Genomic DNA, 16478 nt, shown 5'->3' with positions numbered 1-16478 from the left:
TTTGAGAATTAAATGGCAAGAGTGTACATAAACATCAACCCATAGGAAGCACAATGGGAATGAGCCATAACTAAAATAATGGTTGTCATTATTATCTTATTTTCAATAAAAGAAGCAACAAAAGTGAGAAAATTCTTAAATTTTGAAAGGAGAATAAGTTATTTAAATGATAAATAATAGCACCAGTTGTTTACATGGAAGAGAGGGTTAATACCCTTCTTCAGAAAAAGATCCTCAACAAATGAAGTATTAAAAGGTGTTGTAATCATTAGGTCAATTGCCTGAGAAATATCACTAAGTATATACTTCCTTCAGCTTCCTTAGTCTTTGAAGAAGTGCTAGGGCCGAGTACCTTGCAGGAAAGGATTGCTGTGTATTCAGAAGAATAGAGCATTTCTGAGTCCTCCAAAAATGATTCCAGCAAGAACTCTCTAATAACCGTGGGGTACCATGGGGCCACCTCTGCTCCATCATGAGATGTCATGTACTATTATTATGAGGTGGCACAGGGATCATGCTGTTCAGTGAGTAATACCAGATGAAGGGAGAGATCTGTATAATTTGGAGAAGTGTCACATATGGCCTGTGCTGCTCCCACAGTGTACTGGCTAACAAAAACAGTGCGGTGGTGAAGAGTGTCTAGGAAGGTACAAAGCAGAATGGCTCCCCCAACCTAAACCTATGAAAAGAATCTTTTTTACTCCCAAAGTACAGGCGCAAAGGGACTTTGCAAACTGGACATAACCCACCAAAAATTCAATGGTGGTTATTGTTGGATCAGAGAAGTATAAGTTGTTGGGTTTCTTAAAACTTAATTTATGCTTTTCTAGCACTTTCAAATTTTTATAACTATCATGAATTACTTTTATATGATTTATTTTGGAGATATTTCCTTCTAAAATATCGTATATTAATTTTTTAATACAGAGAAAAGTAAAGGAGAAAATTTCTTAATAACCTTGCCACTCAGATACCCTTGTTGGCATTATTTTGTAAACAAATAGTTGGAAAATTCAAATGGAATAGGAAAATACATAAATTAAAGGAAATATTTTTATCCCTCTAGTCAAAAGTGTCTTGTATAACCTCTCAGAAAAAAAGTATAATTATGTATATTCCAGTATATTTGTATGCATATGTGTCCTCATTTTATTCATACAAGAGATTGTACCATATATGTCATATCTTGTCATGTAGCATATACATCTACTTTATTCTTTTTTAGCAACTTCACAGTACTTCTTATAGGAATGTACCTCAGTGGTTTAGCTAGTCATTGAATATGTAGTAAATATTTTTAATTTTATAACCAGAAAAATTCAGTACCCTTTTTTAAAATGTGTTTGCTAGACCTTAGCCTGGAATAAACCAAAACCTCTCTGCTTATTGTATGGTCACAGCTGAAAGATCACTCTATGTATGTCTGTACATATAGTATGTATAAATGTATGCATGAATGTGTTAACATATTAGAGATTAATGTCTTGAGCTCTAATTTTACTGTATAAAATGTCAGAATGGCCACAGGCAAAGTGAATAATGTCTTTGTGATCTGACTGAATTGTGGCTCACATGGAAGTTGGCATACTTCTCGAAAGTTTTAATGCAGTCACTGATTACAGTGTCTGATATTTTACTGCAATTTCCATTTGGGTTAAAATTGATTTTGTCCTCAAAATAAAAGCTTTTAAAAACAGAGAAAATAATTATTTTTTCCATGGCAGGAAGTCTAAATCCTTCCATTTTATCTCCTAATATAAAAAAGAAGAGTACTAAGAAATCATTGAGAAGTTGATGCAAAAACAAAATCCCTTATGAATGGTTGAGCTTTAGAACTTTATTCTCCAAGTAGCTGCTCATGTCCCAGGTACCCAAGACAGAGAAAGCCAGATGCAGAAAAAACATTTATACCAAGGCCTCATGGGATGCTAGCAAAAAGGCAGCTGAGGCTTTTCAAAACCATTTTGTTGCAGGTTAAAACATATTTTTTTTTATCCAGGTGCTTTTGAATAGGAGGAAGAATTTTGTTTGTGGGCATTGGCATGATTGCCCTGTGTTAAATGTGGAGATTGCACAACTCTAATATAGAAAAAAGTGCATACACAAGCCATATTCTAACCTTGAAAATGTGGTTGCTTTTACAGTGCATGAGGGTCAAGAGAAGGTGCCCTCCGCAGATGACTTTCCAAGTGAAAAAGCTTCATCTACATATAAAATATATTGAATTACATTTGATTTCTAAGGAGCCTTTGGTTGTTCTGGTTATAACCCTGGTTGGTTTCTGTTATCATGTATCAAGTAATGGATTTACCTCATGTATTTCCCTGGCAGGTGTCTTCTATGGAAAGGCAGGGAGAGGCAGGAGAAGGAAGAAGGTATTTCTCAATATCTTGTAATAAACCCACTAGGTGTCACTGCTTTTAGTGGGACTCTGGCAAGAAAACTGTCAGAGGACACATTGGTGTCTTGGTGAAAAATGAATTTCATGGCACCTTGAATTTTAACCTCTAATGTATGTGAAGAACTGCTTAGGAGACTTCCTCATAATTATTTGCACTATGGTTCCCTTACTTTATTTTGAAATTTTAAAAGAAGTTTTGCAATATTTATACTTGAACCATATTTTGTTGAGAAATCATTTATTCAAGCTGTTCCATAACATGTATCTTCCTAAACTTTGTGAATACACAATGAAATTAGTAAAGGTATTGGAGGGCTTTGGGAGCAGAATGCATTCAGAAAGCTTGCTCTCACATCCTTTGTGAGGAACTTTAGAGAGATGCCACATTCTTTTATGTCAGTGGTATGGGAGTGACTTTCTTCTTTCCTTTTTTCTTATCCTGCCTCTTGTTCCATGTTCTTTTCTCTCTTCTTGCTCTTCCTTTTTCTCTCCCAGTTTCATGAAAATTCATTTATCTGTGACATTTAAAGACTCCGTGTGAAAGGTGTCTGGAGCTGTGGCCGCTGTGTACATCAATAGTGTATCTTAGAGTCTGGCACTCTGTCAATATTTGGGGGCCTCAGTAACTGCACTTAAATGCAGTGTCTGCCAGCCATCACACTCTTCGTGTCTCAGTAATGAATCCGAATGAGTGGATATTAGCATGTCAGATCCTTCCACAACTGGCAACACTTTGTAGACAGTATGTGGGCATCCCCCATTTGCCCTCCGCACCTCTCTGCCTGATTCATTTCTATGATGTCATTTTCCCTCTATATAAAAAATAGGAATCTTCAAAAAATACTGGTAAGAAACTGAAGAAAACAGCATCATTGTACAATATTTATTCCATGGTTTTATAGTATATAGCTACATATGTAGGCATTACAATTTAAAAATTATATTCTATGTATTTCTTTTTTGCTTAGGTTATGATATTTGGATCAAAATTATTGTTGCTATTTCATGGTAGATAAATATAGACTTCCTAGGTAAATTTCTCTAGTTTATGTATGAATTAGTTGAAGAGACAAGGTATTTCTCTGAAACTAAACTATTTACATTTTCAAATGTTTTTTAGTGTCCTCTCTATTAGGCCAGTGAAATGGCCCATTTCTAAATTGAACCATTAAAGCATTATTATGACAATTTCCCATGAACTTCCCCCAGATAACTTATTGGTCTTTCAAGGTTTGTAAGGGAAACCAATAGTTGCAACATGTTCGTTCCTGAACTACTATGTGCTCTCAACCCACCTGTAACCTTGACCATATCTGTATAAAGAATCTGAACTTTAAAGAAAGAAACAAGGAAACTAGGGAGTTTACCAGATACCAGTTTTATCTTAGAGATCTGCATTCAACCTAGGACAAATATGGAAGAACTTGTTTAGGTCATGCTCAGATCAAATAATCCAGGTGTCCAGAATCCAAGGGAATATCCTGTAACTCTTAATGCTCCTTGATGGAGTCATTAATAATAGCTTCTTCCTTGGACCCACTGGATCGGCAAGAATTCCTGAGTTTAATGAATTCACCCAAGCTTCATGCCAATGACAGATCTTTCCCAGTCTGTATTTTTAAGTCAGGTCCCTAACATGTGAACACGTGCTGCCAGCATCTGCTATACACCATAGAGATCTTAAGATGGCTCTTATTGGGACTGAGAAATGAACTGCCTAATCGACAGCATTAACAGTGCAGTTTCACTACAACAACTGAAGACAAACCCAGGCCCTCAAGAGCCTTTAGCTATACCTCAGAAAGGGAAATATACAGATTTATTTGCCTCATAATTATGAGTCATTTGTAAGGTTAAAAGTTCATTTGACCAGTTACAAATGCTGCCTCCAGATTTTACATCATAATACAGCAGTCATTTTTTAGGTTCATTCAGTCACCATGTTTGTAAGTGAAATGCCATTGGGAGTTTGTTTTGAACTAGACAGCATGGATGGACAAAGGGATGTCCCATGAGCTCCAACCACCAGAAATCATCTGGCAATATAAGAACACCCCTCAAACTCAAAAATGAAAAATGAGCATGAGGACTGAGAATAGCAAAAAGAAAATTTATAGATATATAAGGATCTGTACCTGGTCTACATCAATGGATGTGGTATTTTTCTGTCTAACTCATTTTTAATTGAATATAGTAACATGTACAGCTTCTAATGAAGAAATAAACATGTTCTCCTGCCTCTGTCTGCACTTAGATCTGTTTTTGTGGTCCCAGAGAGGAGGGAGAAAAACCCTACAATACGCCACATTAACCACAAGGTTTTTACACCACCAAAACTTTATCTCAACATATAATAGAGAACATTTTCGGTACCTTTCATGAATGAATCATGTCTCTATTACTGCCAGTAAGACTCATCTGCTGCGCTAAGAACTTAATCTCCTATTGCTCTGGATTCAGAATTTAAGAATATATATTATATCTGTTCTTTATGTACACTGTTTGTTTAATGTTAGACACTATTCCTTTCCAGGGCAAAGGGAGAAATAAGAATGAGATGAGAATACAGAATCAGCCTGCAGAATTTATAGCTAAGAACAGGAGGAATTTTAGGTTTTCTTGGATCACTTTAGACACACATTGGAATTGTATTTGAAATTTGATGGGCTACAATTTAACCATCTCTTTTTGTTAATACTAAAATATTCTCTTGCCTAAAGCAGGTAAGATTTGGGTTCTTCCTCAGGAATCCTAGCAACTTCTTCAGCTCTTTCTTCTCTAGTGTGTATTTTGTCTACTGATCACAGAGTGAAATGAGATAAATGAGCACAGCAGAATGAAGGTGATGAAAATATGTCTGATCCCACCTCAACAGGGAAGACACATATAAATAGTCTTCAGCTTTGGCTGCCTCTGCCAGAAAAGAAAGATCTGCTTGACTCTATAGCTAGAGTCAACAAAGCACTCAAAGGGGTTGTCAAAAAGGTCTATCTTAACATAAAGTAGAATCTACTGGTATTGTAGAGATGAGCTTTGTTAGTGTCTCTGTGATCCCTTAGTGAAGACACCACTCAAATAAAGATCCACCATCCCGCCCCAAAAGACAGAGGTAAACGGCCTATCTAGTTCCAGGTCTGTGTTATGTGCCAGTCACAGGACACCTTTATTCAGAGATCTGCCCTCTTATTTTTGGACAATAAGTTGCTATTCTTGTTTTTAGTTTTGAAGGATTGGATGATTTTATAATGATTACTACCTCTGCCTTCCTAAAATGTCCACTTGCTAGCTTTTAACTCAAAAGGATCCCAAGTAAAAGGTGTTACAACTACTAAAGGAATGCTTCTTAGTACTCACCTCAAGATCTACTTTAAAAAAATGTTAGGCCCTGACCTGGTGGCTCAGTTGGTTGGAGCATCATCCCTTACACCAAAAGATTGTGGGTTTGTTACCCGTTCAGAACACATACCTGGATTGTGGATTTGATCCACAGTCGGGGCGTGTACAAGGAGGCAACTGATTGATATTTCTCTCTCACATCAATATGTCTCTCTCTCTCTCTCTCTCTCTCTCTCTCTCTCTTCTATTCTCTCTGAAAATCAATAAAAACATATTCTCAGATGAGGATTTAAAAAAAGGTTAGTACTGAATTTCTGATGTACTTGCACCAGAATGGGGGCCATTGTCATTGTTCTTGAGGAAATAAGCTGGTGAAATAGCTATATGCTTCTCCATAATCAAAGTTCTTTTCCCTCAATAGGTATAATGCATATACTTTTCAGTTTCTGCTCATGTAATAGTGGCCTGGAAGCTACCAGTTTAACTAGCAGTCATGGGCCCAGTGATCATTTATGTGTCCAGACCGATGAATGTTGAGTGATGTATGTGAATCTCTTGGAATTGTATGGCTCAGCAGATAAAGCATTGGCCCATAGACTTAAGGGTTCAGGGTTTGATTCAGGTCAAGGGCACGTACCTTGGTTGCAGGTTCCCCAGCTCTGATCGTGGTGCATGCAGGAGGCAACCAATCAATGTGTTTCTCTCACATTGATGTTTCTCTCTGTCTCTACCTCTCACTTCCATTCTCTCTAAAAATCAATGGAATAATATCCATTAAACTTAAACCATTCCCTTCCTATGGCACTAACTGAAGTATTTTTAAAAATTTGTTATTATTTTTATTGATTAGAGAGAGAGAGAAATCGATGTGAGAGAGAAATATCAATTGGTTGCCTCCCATACATGCCCCAACAGGGGATCAAAACCTCAACCTGGGTATGTGCCCTGACTGGTGATTAAACCTGCCACCTTTTGGTGAACGGGATGACACTCCAACCAACTCCTGAGCCATACTAGCCAGGGCTGAAGTATTTTTTATTCATCTTCAAAAATAAGAAGCTAATATGTGTTGGTGGTATTTGTTATAAAATAGGGAGAGACTTTCACAGAATGGAATTAGGGAAAAAGACCCCCTTAGTTAAAAAAAATCTACCAAGTTCTTTGTACTTGCCAAGTACTCTTCTAGGAACGAGAGATAGGCAGGTAAGTAAGTGTCTATCACTGAAGAGTGCTCATAGGATGGTGGGAGAGACAGACATGGAGTTAGATAACTACAGTGCAGTGGAATAGGCATTGCAGTAAAGGTGTGTGCAAGGTAGTATGACACTTATGGGTTATGTCTGTGTCCATGGTATAATTATTCATAGGGTCCTTTAAAATAGCTATAGCAGTCAAGTCTGCCTGAACTTGTCTAGCAACATTTCCACAGGTAGGACAGAAAATCAAAGAGATTAAGAATGTTTTGCCACACATGTTATCAACATCCAAATGGAAATGAAAAACTAGGTACACTAACTTTCCTTTCTACCATGGTTTGGGGGGGAGATGGGATGTACAGTGGGAATTTAATGAGCTCTTAAACTATTAATTCCCCGAAGCTCTCAGGATTGAAAGATAGAGTGAGAAAAAACTAGAAGCCATGAGGAGAATTGTAGAAACACAGGTTAAGGTTCAATGTCAGGTAGAACATTTTGTACAAATAGAAAAGTCTATTTGGGTTGCCTGTAATGGTGAGAGCCCCATGATCCTAGCAGTCCCTACAAACAAACTTAGGCACCAGATCAAGACTCAGACCACAGTTTATTTGGGTCCTCTGCACATTGCCTTGTGGTCTAATGACTCAACATTATGCATAGTATCTTTTTGAGTACTGTTTAAGTAAGAATGCTATGTTTGGAGAAACCACTACAAGTAAAAAAAAAAGTAGAAATATCATTAAAATATTCAATTTGTGTGAGCTAAAAACCTCTTGTAATCTACTCTGAACATACACTAAAAAGAGGCAAAGGAATGATACAGAGCTCCCTGAGCTTATTCTTAGCCACTCATACAAGAAAGCCACGATTAGGCAGGTAATATTCAGAAGACATGCCACACTCAGAAGTCTCCACCTCTAAGACACATTCATTTTAAGATAGAGTAGCAGCAGAGTCTTGCTTACCAGTGTGATTTACATATCTCTGAATTACACACGAATGGGAACCTGTGGCAAAGCTATCATTAAAGAAAACAAAGTAGAAGACAGAACAAAGGATGCATTCTGTGCAAAGTTGGAAGTTTAGACTGTTTCAGGAATCCCTGTCATGGAAAGAAAGATGCCTGACCCTTCCCCCACCTAAAAAGAACAGCAGATGAGTGACAAAAGGAGGGTCCCTGAAGGTAGCATGGGAGCAGAGGGTAGGGTGAACTAAAGGCTGTCCACACGAAGAGAGAGAAAGGAGTTGGCATGGACACAAGATGTGACCAAACCCCCTGTATTTACAGCACAGATACATGATTAGGTTAGAATCAGTTTCACCTCCTCCCCAGGGTATAAAAGCAGGAACAGGCCAGGCCAGGGCTAAAGAAATGGCATCGTGATGGTGCTAGCTTTCCCAGAGGCCTCAGAAGGATAGCAGCAGCACAGCTGAGGCCAGGATATGCTCATTGGTCCTTTTAAATCAAATTCTTGAGTATCTATATTTATAGTTTAAAATGTCTTCCAGTAAACTCGAGAGAAAAGTCTTTGGAAGGCAGTGGAAATGACTAGTTCTTCCGTGGTTTAAGAGTATAAGAGCTCCAGATAAGGGAACTCATTTCAAATCTCTGCTACTTACAAATTGATGGTAAAGTATTTATATTTCTCTGACTTTTAGTTCCAACATGTGAAAAAAATGATTGCCCATACACCATCGAGTTAGGTAGATTACATTACACATGTAAATTGTATAACACATATAGTGCTGGCGAATGATTATTTATAATAATAAAAGTGTAATATGCAAATAGACCAAATGGCTGAACAGTGGAATGACCATCCACCATCCAAACGTCCTTCCGGACGACCTTCTGGACGAAGCCAGGGCTGTGAGGTTCAAGGCAGCCGGGGCTGTGAAGGCCTACTCTTGCAGGAATTGCGTGCTTAGGGCCTCTAGTTAACAATAAAATCTTGATTCAGCAAAGGCTGTCATCCATTTCTATAATATTCTTGTCACCCACACCAAGCACTGCCTCGCTTCACGGCATGCCTTTCTGTCCAGTCCTGACACTTCACCCTGGGGTCCAGCTTTACTCTGCTTCTCCAAATACTGAGAGCATATGTCTCCCTGCCTTCAAACCTCATGCTTCCACGTTCTTTAAGAGTGAGTGCTAGAATTATTTACAAAGTTAGCACCAACAACAGACAAAACAATTTAAATCAAAGATAGGACACTACATGACTTATAGGAAGTACTGCTCTTGTTCTTGAGTTCTGAATGCACTCTTCTTCTTTTATAACATTGACCCTGAGAACACTCATGTCAGGTGAACAAGGAATAGGCATTATTATTTTGTACCTTCCCTCCCAAGAGGTAAAGATGACTCACCAAAAGCCAGTCACTGATATCAGATGAAGAATCCAATGCGGCATTCTTGAATTCTTGATTCAAAACCTGCCAGAGTCTCCATTTACTATGGAAAAGTCAACCTAGAGAGGATAACCCTAGCTGTTAATTTTCTATTATGATACTACTTTTTATACTTACAGCATTTTCTGGATTTGGATGGGCCCTCTGGTTACCCCCAGAATACAGGGAGGAAGCCATGTAAATTCCCTTCTCAACAGTTAAAGCAGTCCTTGTTCCAAAAACTCTCACATGTGTGATCACATGTCAGTGTCTGCAACTCAGTCAGGCCTTGGCTTCTTGGGATCTATTCATTACAAGTGAGTTTATGTGTCTTGAAGCATATGGCCTTGATAAATGATCCCGGAGCAAAGGAGCAAGGTATTTTAAGCTGGCCACAATTTTATTGAATCTCACAGGCTTGCTTTGTAGTCACTCCAATAAACTAAATGAGAAATTTCTGATGCTCCAAGCTATCCAGTCCCCGGGACTCCATGTCATGATTCAGAGTCCAACGAGACAACTCAAGAGTGTGCTTTTGTGTGACACTGTGACCACAGGGATAAATAATCGCTTAGTAATTCTCTTTGAGGCAGAAAATTCTAAACATGGAGGAACCATTTCCCCTTAATGGGAGCCAGAAATCCTGTAAGTGCTTGCAATGGCATTCACACGTCTGAATGGTAAACAGATAAAAACAGGAGCGCACCAGTTGCACAAATGACTTGCTTGTCACAAACTTGTCATTGCAGTCATCTAACATTTCTTTCACAGAGCCCGATGGAAAGTATGGAACAAACAGACCCTGCTGACGTTTTGGCTCTGCTAAGCCTTCCTCTGAGCTAAAGCATCTGCAGCATCTTCCTGTTCTAGACCCTTTATCTGCTGAAGTTAGCTGATGCTGTACATGTCAAAGAGATGCTTGACTATTACATTAACAAGTTGATGACAAGCAAGTTATTCCTGCTGCTAAAATACTGCTGCTTTTAGCAGGCTGCCATTTTGACCTTCATCTTATTATACAGGAGAACCCTAACAGAGCAGAGCACAGGGGAGATACCAGCGTTGTTGCCCAGGCCTGTCAGATAAACAAGGACCAACTGTCTAGGGCTTGGGTGCAGTGGATGCACCAGGCAGTTGCATCAGGGTTATACATGGGATTTCCTAGTAAAACTGTAAATGTCTCAAACACTTCAGACCATCTCAAGCATTCCTGAGATAAAAGGAGCTGAACAGAAATTCATTTCCCCCCCTACCCCCTCAACCCCTGATACATGTGTCCACACATAGGCCTGTATATACTTTATCAAACGTTAATGTTCGGAAACGTTAATGAAAACCATATACCAGCTTCACAGATAGTTTTTGCCAGTTCTTGGAGTTCCTCCTATCAGTAGCCTCTCCTCAGCTCTTCCTCATTAAGCATAACATCTGGAACTGTCTCAACCTAATCAGAACCATGCTCTTATCCCCTGAAAAGCAAGGAATGTCCATTAGCCTCCTCGCAGAAACCTTCAAGAGCCCTAAAGCAACACCGGTTCATCTCCAACCTCGGCTGCCAGCAGGGAGTGCTCATACACTATGCTACATCTGACTCCTGTCTTTCTGTTTAAAGAGCCTTTGAACCCCCCCCCCCCCCGGGAGGACCCACCCATGGTGTCCCCGGAGTGTGCACACTGGTGGGTCTCAGGCTTATCAGCACACAGACCCAAACTGGAGCTGTAACAGGAGCCTTGCCTGTTGCTTGAGTATTCTGCCTCTGCTGGTGCCATAGGCTACCAGACCTTGGGACAATGGAACATTTGCCCTCAGACTTTGGCCTCTTTTCATAAAGCTGAGCTTCTCTTATTCACCAAGGTGTCAGGTGCCCTGTATTCTTTTTAGACCCCTCCTTAAGGGTGCATTGATAGTGTCTTATCTGGTTTAAATATTGACAGAAACACTTGCATTCTCAGGCATTTTCCGGCTGGTGCCCTAGGTGCTTTCATTTTTTAAAGTCTTGTGTAAAAATGACGATTGTTGTTTAACCATGAGAACCCAAATTTCTTGCCAAAGTAGTGATGGGGCTTAACTTCCTTTTATATTTGGCAAGTTGACCATAGCCATCTCCCAAATGAAATGTTTTAAGCCCATCCCAAATATCTCACGCTGTAATCTACACCTCAGCTTTGTTATCTCAGAAGACAGGTGGGAAGGGTGTGAGAAGAGGGTCCTATGTTTTACACAGCTACATATATTGGCCTTGAAAAAGGAAATGAAAGTAGTTTGAGGCGGCACTTATATTTCTGTAAAAGAAAACAGAAACAAATGATTTGAATTTTAAATGGAGTTTTAGTGACTTTTTCTTTTGAAAGTTCCTAATAGGATTTCTGTAATGATTTTGTGTTTTCTTTTTGTAATAGAACTTAAATGGCAAAGAAACGATATGCTATTTTTGATTTAGGGAAAAAAATTAAAATATTTCTTTATGGGAACTCTCTTTTTAAATACACATTAGGGAATAGATAATGGCAACAACAAAAAATGTTCTTGCTTCCTATTTAGAGGATAGCTCATTAGTGTATGTGTATGTGCTTTTTAAAAATAATTCTTTATTGTTGAAAGTATTACCTATGTCCCCTTTTTCCCCCATTGATCCCCCTCCAGCCCACCCTTGCTCCACCCCCACCCCCGCCCCAGGCCTTCAGCACCCTATTGTCAGTGTCCATGGTTATCCATGTATGTATACAATGTCTTTGGTTGATTACCTCCCACCCACCTACTCTCCCCTGCCTTCCCTCTGAGATTCCCCACTCTGTTCCATGCTTTGAGTCTCTGGATCCACTCTGTTCATCTTTTTATTTGTTGCTTAGATTTAATATATATTTCCTTACTTGAGTGTTTATTTTCTATTTATTTTAAGAAAGCAAGAAAGGCCGTGGCCGGTTTGGCTCAGTGGATAGAGCGTCGGCCTGCGGACTGAAAGGTCCCAGGTTCGATTTCGGTCAAGGGCATGTACGTTGGTTGCGGGCACATCCCCATTGGGAAGTGTGCAGGAGGCGGCTGATCGATGTTTCTCTCTCATTGATGTTTCTAACTCTCTATCTCTCTCCCTTCCTCTCTGTAAAAAATCAATTAAAAAAAAGAAAGAAAGAAAGGAAGGAAGAAAAGAAAAATACTTATGCTGGAGCAATTTCATTAGATTCATAGGTTTTTAGGACAAGAAAGGAGCCTCATGGTAGGACTATGACGATATCACACTCCCACGTTAGGGATGTGGATACTGAGACGCAAAGATGTTTAATAACATCAGCAAAGACACACAACAGGATTGTGGCAGAGCTGCACCTAAGTCAAGATCTGACTTTCAATTCAGACAATACTCTCAGAAATTAAATTAAAATTTTAAAAACTTTCTTTTAAACAGGACAGTCTTATGTGAATGATTTACATTGATGTGCTTAAATCTCATAGGATATTTGCTTTTGGAATAACTAGGGCTATGAACTGGCTAAGCCAACTTAGGGATATACACTTGAATCATTTGGAGACATTTCTTCCTAAACTGTGTTTTATCTGAGTAATGTAAGGAACGGGTATTATTTCAATTAATTTTTTTTCTTTCACAAGATTTCAAAGAAATACTCCATACCCATTTAGGCACCTGAAAGCAAGTATTTTTTAATGGGTCTGTTCCTTTAGTAAGTACTCATTTAAATAGGTCATATTCTAACATTCTTGGAGATAAAAGGCCTTTTATTAGATTAAAAGAAATCTGTTCTTTATTCCCACTTGTAGCCATGTTTTGGTTGGTTCTCATAATTGCCAGTTTCAACAAAACACTGATTAAGTCAAAACATCAATGATTTTGTTTGTTTTGGTTCTTTTAGTTTAACACAAGGGGATAAATAAAAAATGCATTTACCTTTTTGTAGCTATGATAATTATATACCCTATTTTTCATTTATGCAAAACTTATTTTTGAGGGTTTTCTCTTTGTTTCATTTCTCCATTTTTGCATTTTCCAAACATCTGTACCATGGCTGGTGGTGAGAGTAGCAGCGACTGGCACTTTTTCTCCACGTTTTGAGAGAAAGAGAATTGGCTGGAATAAAACCTTGCTTTCCATGTGGTCGACTTGAAATACTGCATTGAAAAGGTATTGTCTCTTTTTCTTTTCTGAAACCAGAGGTGAAACCCACAAATAAATAGCTATATTGATGCCGAACCACCTGTTGATTCACATCAGAAAAGTCCTAGGCAGTGCATTCCCCACTTGAATAGTTGAAAAATCTAAATGAATGGATGTTTTTTGTGCATTGGTAGCATCATAACAACAATATATGCTGCTGGTCACTCACTTAAGAAAGCCTAGATTCTGTAGGCAGTCAAGAAGTTAATTGAGTGCTGCTTTTGCTTCAACAAAATGATCACTTTGTAAGTATGTTTGACTATGAAGTGCTTATTGATTCCTCGAATATTGGGATATGTTGTCAGGGACAGTGAAGAGAAGATCACACTAGTGTGTTCTGTTACCTTGACTAATTCTAGTTAGGAAAAGCAGTAGTCTTTGTCTTATCAATTCTCTTAATGTAAAATATTTCAAACATATGAAAGTATAAGGAATAATGTGAGCATGCAAGAATTCAGGACCCAGGTTAAAAAATGCTTAATTAATTTGGAACACTTATTTTGAACCTTTTTTATCTTCTATTTTTCCATTATAAGTCATATATACTGAAGTGCACAAATGAAATGTATAGCTCGATGAGTGTTTATGTAAAGATACATCCATGTGACAACATCTAATCCAAGATACAAAACATTTATCACACCCTAGGAAGGTCCCTCATGTCCCCTTGCAGGTAACATTCTCCAAAGCTTTAACAAAAGGTTTAAAACAAGCAAAACTATTCTGGCCTATGTAATCAAGAATAACTTTACATAAGCCATATATTAGGGCTTATATAAAATGCATCCTACTATATGCAAAACTAGAAATTGTTTGCTGAGTCTCTCATTGTTAGACATTATTTCCAGTGTTTCCCAACCACAACCTATACTGCAATTAAAATGTTTATACATGTTTAAACACATAGAGGAATTACTAAACTGTAAGAGGCAAAGCATTTTCAACTTTATGAGGGATTGTAAAACTTCTCTCCAAAGTGATAGTATCCATTTATATTCTCATGAGCAATCTTTGAGAGCTTCTCCATGTGCTTCACATTTGGAATGGGAAGATTTAAAATTTTTGTCAGGCAATTGGGTATTAAATAATATCTCATTTAAAAATTTTTCGCTTATAATCCATTAGGATTTGCTCATGTATTTTGACTATTTGTATCTTTGCACATCTTTCTATTGGGTTATTTGTTGGCTATTATTGTTTGGATGGCTTTTGATTTTGGCTTTTGTTGTTGTAATATTCTGGATTCCCATCCTTTGAGCAATATAGAATACAAATATCTCTTCCTAATTTGTAGTTTCTCTTTAACTGTGTCTGTACTAGCATTTTTAAAGAGCTTCTTATTTAAATCAGTTATGTTTATTGGTATTTTCCTTTATGATGTGTGCTTTTATGTCATTTAAGAAATCCTTCCATATAAACTTTCCTATACTTATTCTAATAATTTTAAAATTTTGCCTTTCTAGATCTTTAATCTTGGCATTTGTTTTCTATATGGTATCTTACATACACCCTATTTTAATTCTTTTTCATGTGGTTAACCTTATTATTCCACCATTTATCAAATTAGTCATCCTTACCAATAATTTACAATGCAATCTGTCCCCTACATCTAATCTGTTTTTAGTATCTTTATTTCATCAGTGGACTGTTTCTCTACTCTTACACTAATACTGTGGTGCCTTAATTACCAAAACTTTATAACATCCTAGTTATTTAGTGAGGTAAATCTCTGCATTGTTTTCTTTAAAGTCCTCTTGGCCTTTTTCAATTCAATATGAATTTTAGGGTAAGCAAGTCAAGTTTGACAAAAGCCCTGCTGAATGTTATTTATAATTACCTTGACTTTAGAGAATACTCTGAAGATTGTAAAACAATGCTATAAAAACTGTCAATTAACATACTATATTCCTCTAATTAATCAGATCTTCCTCCATGTTCCTTAATGTTTTATAGTTTTCAATCTACAGGTCTTGCTTGACTATTTTGTCTATTACATAGAGAATTTGTTTTTATTTCATTGTTTACTGGTTATTATTGGTGAATATATAGCAACGTTGCTGAACTCTCTTATTAACTCTACAGACTAAACTGGAAATTCTCTTAGGTTTTCTACATAGACTCATATGCCATCAGTAAATAATGACAGCTGTTCCCCTTAAATTTCAATCCTTAAATGCTTAATTTCTTTTTCCTGTCATATTGCATTACTAGGACTTCTATACAGTGTTGAATACAAACTGTGATAATAGGAATATCTATTCCATTTCTCACTTTAATAACAATGTTTTGGAAATGTGATATTTGCTTAAGGATTTTGATAAATCAAAATTATTGTGTCAAGGGAATTTTCACCATCTTACCTAATAATAGACAAGCATGCAAATTGACCATACCTTCCTTACACCTTAAGCCAAGCCCACCAGACAATCAGAGCGACTGTATGCAAATTAACCCAACCAAAATGGCGGCCAGCAGCCATGGAGCTGGAGCAAGCAGGAGGCTTGGTTGCCCCAATGATGGAGGAAGCCAAGCTTCCCGGCCGGCTCTGAGCTCCACTCAAAGCAACAAAGTTTCAATTATAGAAGGTAAATAAACCCCAGATACCTGCTTCCAGTCGCCATGGCCACGGGGCTGGAGCAAATAAAAAAAAAAAAAACACAAAAAAAGGAAAGGCTGGGAGCTTCGGTCGCCAGGGGGCTTGGTCAGTCTGAAAACAGCCCTCAGCCCCTCGCCCAGGCTGACCAGGCATCCCAGTGGGGACCCCCACCCTGAAGGGGGTTTGGGAAGCCTGAAAACGGCCCTCAACCCCTCACCCAGGCTGGCCAGGCACCCAGCAGGGACCCCTACCTGAAGGGGCTGTGGCCAGCCTGAAAACGGCCATCAGCCCCTCACCCAAGCTGGCCAAAACCAATGGGGTGAGGGTCCCCACTAGGGGGCTTGACCAGCCTGCAAACAGCCATCAGCCCCTCACCCAAGCTGCCAGGCA

General features: G+C 38.3%; 1 protein-coding gene across 3 annotated transcripts in view; it reads left to right on the top strand.

Moving 5' to 3' along the window:
- Nucleotides 1-16478, top strand: part of ZBTB20 (zinc finger and BTB domain containing 20) — a 294745-nt gene that overhangs the window by 23906 nt on the left and 254361 nt on the right. The window contains exon 1 of one of the 3 annotated variants that reach the window (XM_023760656.1): nt 13380-13459. The exons of the other annotated variants lie outside the window; for them this stretch is intronic. The gene's annotated coding sequence lies outside the window, so the exon portion shown is untranslated. Of the gene's footprint in view, nt 1-13379; nt 13460-16478 lie in introns of those variants that run through there. 3 annotated transcript variants of the gene reach the window in all.

Source organism: Myotis lucifugus, unplaced genomic scaffold, assembly GCF_000147115.1.
Source record: "Myotis lucifugus unplaced genomic scaffold, Myoluc2.0 scaffold_188, whole genome shotgun sequence".
NCBI lineage: Eukaryota > Metazoa > Chordata > Mammalia > Chiroptera > Vespertilionidae > Myotis > Myotis lucifugus.
This window is presented reverse-complemented; position numbering and strand designations above follow the sequence as displayed.